Source organism: Schistocerca gregaria, chromosome 3 (genome assembly GCF_023897955.1).
Source record: "Schistocerca gregaria isolate iqSchGreg1 chromosome 3, iqSchGreg1.2, whole genome shotgun sequence".
NCBI classification, from domain to species: Eukaryota; Metazoa; Arthropoda; class Insecta; order Orthoptera; family Acrididae; genus Schistocerca; species Schistocerca gregaria.
The window spans coordinates 64,110,858-64,115,211 of record NC_064922.1 but is presented as its reverse complement, the minus strand read 5'-3'; the positions used below and the strand labels follow the sequence as shown (position 1 = coordinate 64,115,211).

The 4,354-nt window shown below is 45.5% G+C and overlaps 1 non-coding gene across 1 annotated transcript; it reads left to right on the top strand.

The window, feature by feature from the left end:
• Positions 1-1,146: 1,146 nt before the first annotated feature.
• On the top strand, positions 1,147-1,221 carry Trnas-gga (transfer RNA serine (anticodon GGA)). Its single transcript has one exon. It is a non-coding gene; the product is annotated as a tRNA-Ser (tRNA).
• Positions 1,222-4,354: the final 3,133 nt, after the last annotated feature.

The window sequence follows — 4,354 nt, the reverse complement described above, 5'->3', positions numbered from 1 at the left end:
TGTATTCAATCCCGAGCCAATTTCTGTTTTTCATCAACACTCTGATAGTCCATAGATTACAGAAAGCCTCCAGATGTGCAACGGAAACTACTACTGGTCTTCCAGGGAACGATCAAAGCGTAGACTGTTTGAGACATTACTCCCATGGAGGAAACTGCGCATGGTGACTGTTGTATACAATCCCGATGCAATTTCTGTGTTTCATCAACACTCTGATAGTCCACAGATTACAGAATGCCACCAGATGTGCATCGGAAACTACTACTGGTCTTACAGGGAACGATCAAAGCATAGACTGTTTGAGAATTACTCCCATGGAGGAAAGTGGGCATGTTGACTGTTGTATACAATCCCGAGGCTATTTCTGTGTTTCATCAACACTCTGATAGTCCACAGATTACAGAAAGCCCCCAGATGTGCATCGGGAACTACTACTGGTCTTCCAGGGAACGATCAAAGCGTAGACTGTTTGAGACATTACTCCCATGGAGGAAACTGCGCATGGTGACTGTTGTATTCAATCCCGATGCAGTTTCTGTGTTTCATCAACACTCTGATAGTCCACAGGGTACAGAATGCCCCGAGATGTGCATCGGAAACTACTACTGGTCTTACAGGGAACGATCAAAGCATTGACTGTTTGAGAATTACTCCCATGGAGGAAAGTGCGCATGACGACTGTTGTATTCAATCCCGATGCAATTTCTGTGTTTCATCAACACTCTGGTAGTCCACAGAGAACAGAAAGCCTCCAGATGTGCATCGGAAACTACTACTGGTCTTCCAGGGAACGATCAAAGCGTAGACTGTTTGAGACATTACTCCCATGGAGGAAAATGCGCATGGTGACTGTTGTATTCAATCCCGATGCAATTTCTGTGTTTCATCAACACTCTGATATTCCACAGATTACAGAATGCCTCCAGATGTGCATCGGAAACTACTACTGGTCTTCCAGGGAACGATCAAATCGTAGACTGTTGAGACATTACTTTTATGTAGGTATGTGCGCATGGTGACTGTTGTATTCAATCCGTCTTTCAGGAGTGCTAGTTCTGCAAGGTTCGCAGAAGAGCTTCTGTAAAGTATGGAAGGTAGGAGACGGATACTGGCAGAAGTAAAGCTGTGAGTACCGGACGTGAGTCGTGCTTCGGTAGCTCAGTTGGTAGAGCACTTGCCCGGGAAAGGCAAAGGTCCCGAGTTCGAGTCTCGGTCGGGCACACAGTTTTAATCTGCCAGGAAGTGTCATATCAGCGCACACTCCGCTGCAGAGTGAAAATCTCATTCTGGAAACATCCCCCAGGCTGTGGCTAAGCCATGTCTCCGCAATATCCTGTCTTTCAGGAGTGCTAGTTCTGCAAGGTTCGCAGAAGAGCTTCTGTAAAGTTTGGAAGGTAGGAGACGGATACTGGCAGAAGTAAAGCTGTGAGTACCAGGCGTGAGTCGTGCTTCGGTAGCTCAGTTGGTAGAGCACTTGCCCGCGAAAGGCAAAGGTCCCGAGTTCGAGTCTCGGTCGGGCACAGAGTTTTAATCTGCCAGGAAGTTTCATATCAGCGCACACTCCGCTGCCGAGTGAAAATCTCATTCTGGAAACATCCCCCAGGCTGTGGCTAAGCCATGTCTCCGCAATATCCTGTCTTTCAGGAGTGCTAGTTCTGCAAGGTTCGCAGAAGAGCTTCTGTAAAGTTTGGAAGGTAGGAGACGGATACTGGCAGAAGTAAAGCTGTGAGTACCGGACGTGAGTCGTGCTTCGGTAGCTCAGTTGGTAGAGCACTTGCCCGCGAAAGGCAAAGGTCCCGAGTTCGAGTCTCGGTCGGGCACACAGTTTTAATCTGCCAGGAAGTTTCATATCAGCGCACACTCCGCTGCAGAGTGAAAATCTCATTCTGGACTCTGATACTCCACAGATTACAGAATGCCTCCAGATGTGCATCGGAAACTGCTACTGGTCTTCCAGGGAACGATCAAAGCGTAGACTGTTTGAGACATTACTCCCATGGAGGAAACTGTGCATGGTGACTGTTGTATTCATTCCCGATGCAATTTCTGTGTTTCATCAACACTCTGATAGTCCACAGACTACTGAATGCCTCCAGATGTGCATCGGAAACTACTACTGGTCTTACAACGGATCGATCAAAGCGTAGACAGTTCGAGACATTACTCCCATGGAGTAAAGTGCGCTTAGTGACTGTTGTATTCAATCCCGACGCAATTTCTGTGTTTCATCAACACTCTGATAGTCCACAGACTACTGAATGCCTCCAGATGTGCATCGGAAACTACTATTGGTCTTACAGGGATCGATCAAAGCGTAGACAGTTCGAGACATTACTCCCATGGAGTAAAGTGCGCATGGTGACTGTTGTATTCAATCCCGATGCAATTTCTGTGTTTTATCAACACTCTTTTAGTCCACAGATTACAGAATGCCTCCAGATGTGCAATTGAAACAACTATTGGTCTTCCAGGGAACGATCAAAGCGTAGACTATTTGAGACAATACTCCCATGGAGGAAACTGCGCATGGAGACTGTTGTATTCAATCCCGATGCAATTTCTGTGTTTCATCAACACTCTGATAGTCCACAGAGTACAGAAAGCCTCCAGATGTGCATCGGAAACTACTACTGGTCTTCTAGTGAATGATCAATGCGTAGATTGTTAGGACATTACTCCCATGGAGGGAACTGCGCATGGTGACTGTTGTATTCAATCCCGATGCAATTACTGTGTTTCATCAACACTCTGATAGTCTACACATTACAGAATGCCACCAGATGTGCATCGGAAACTACTACTGGTCTTCCAGGGAACGATCAAAGCGTAGATTGTTTGAGACAGTACTCCCGTGGAGGAATGTGCGCATTGTGACTGTTGTATTCAATCCCGATGCAATTTCTGTGTTTCATCAACACTCTTTTAGTCCACAGATTACAGAATGCTTCCAGATGTGCAATTGAAACTACTACTGGTCTTCCAGGGAACGATCAAAGCGTAGACTGTTTGAGACATTACTCCCATGGAGGAAAGTGCGCATGGTGACTCTTGTATTCAATCCCGATGCAATTTCTGTGTTTCATCAACACTCTGATATTCCACAGATTACAGAATGCCTCCAGATGTGCATCGGAAACTACTACTGGTCTTCCAGGGAACGATCAAAGCGTAAACTGTTTGAGACATTACTCCCATGGAGGAAACTGCGCATGGTGACTGTTGTATTCATTCCCGATGCAATTTCTGTGCTTCATCAACACTCTGATAGTCCACAGACTACAGAATGCCGCCAGATGTGCATCGGAAACTACTACTTATCTTACAGGGAACGATCAAAGCATAGACTGTTTGAGAATTACTCCCATGGAGGAAAGTGGGCATGTTGACTGTTGTATTCAATCCCGAGGCTATTTCTGTGTTTCATCAACACTCTCATAGTCCACAGATTACAGAAAGCCCCCAGATGTGCATCGGGAACTACTACTGGTCTTCCAGGGAACGATCAAATCGTAGACTGTTTGAGACATTACTCCCATGGAGGAAACTGCGCATGGAGACTGTTGTATTCAATCCCGATGCAATTTCTGTGTTTCATCAACACTCTGATAGTCTACAGATTACAGAATGCCTCCAGATGTTCATCGGAAACTACTACTGGTCTTCCAGGGAACGATCAAGGGGTAGACTGTTTGAGACTTTACTCCCAGATAGGAAAGTGCGCATGGTGACTGTTGTATTCAATCCCGATGCAGTTTCTGTGTTTCATCAACACTCTGATAGTCCACAGGGTACAGAATGCCCCGAGATGTGCATCGGATACTACTACTGGAATTACAGGGAACGATCAAAGCATTGACTGTTTGAGAAATACTCCCATGGAGGAAAGTGCGCATGATGTCTGTTGTATTCAATCCCGATGCAATTTCTGTGTTTCATCAACACTCTGGTATTCCACAGATTACAGAATGCCTCCAGATGTGCATCGGAAACTACTGCTGGACTTCTAGGGAACGATCAAAGCGTAGACTGTTGAGACATTACTTTTATGTAGGTATGTGCGCATGGTGACTGTTGTATTCAATATCGATGCAATTTCAGTGTTTCATGAATACTCTGATACTCCACAGATTACATAATGCCTCCAGATGTGCATCGGAAACTGCTACTGGTCTTCCAGGGAACGATCAAAGAGTAAACTCTTTGAAACATTACTCCGATGGAGGAAAGTGCGCATGGTAACTGTTGTATTCAATCCCGATGCAATTTCTGTGTTTCATCAACACTCTGATATTACACAGATTACAGAATGCCTCCAGATGTGCATCGGAAACTACTACTGGTCTTCCAGGGAACG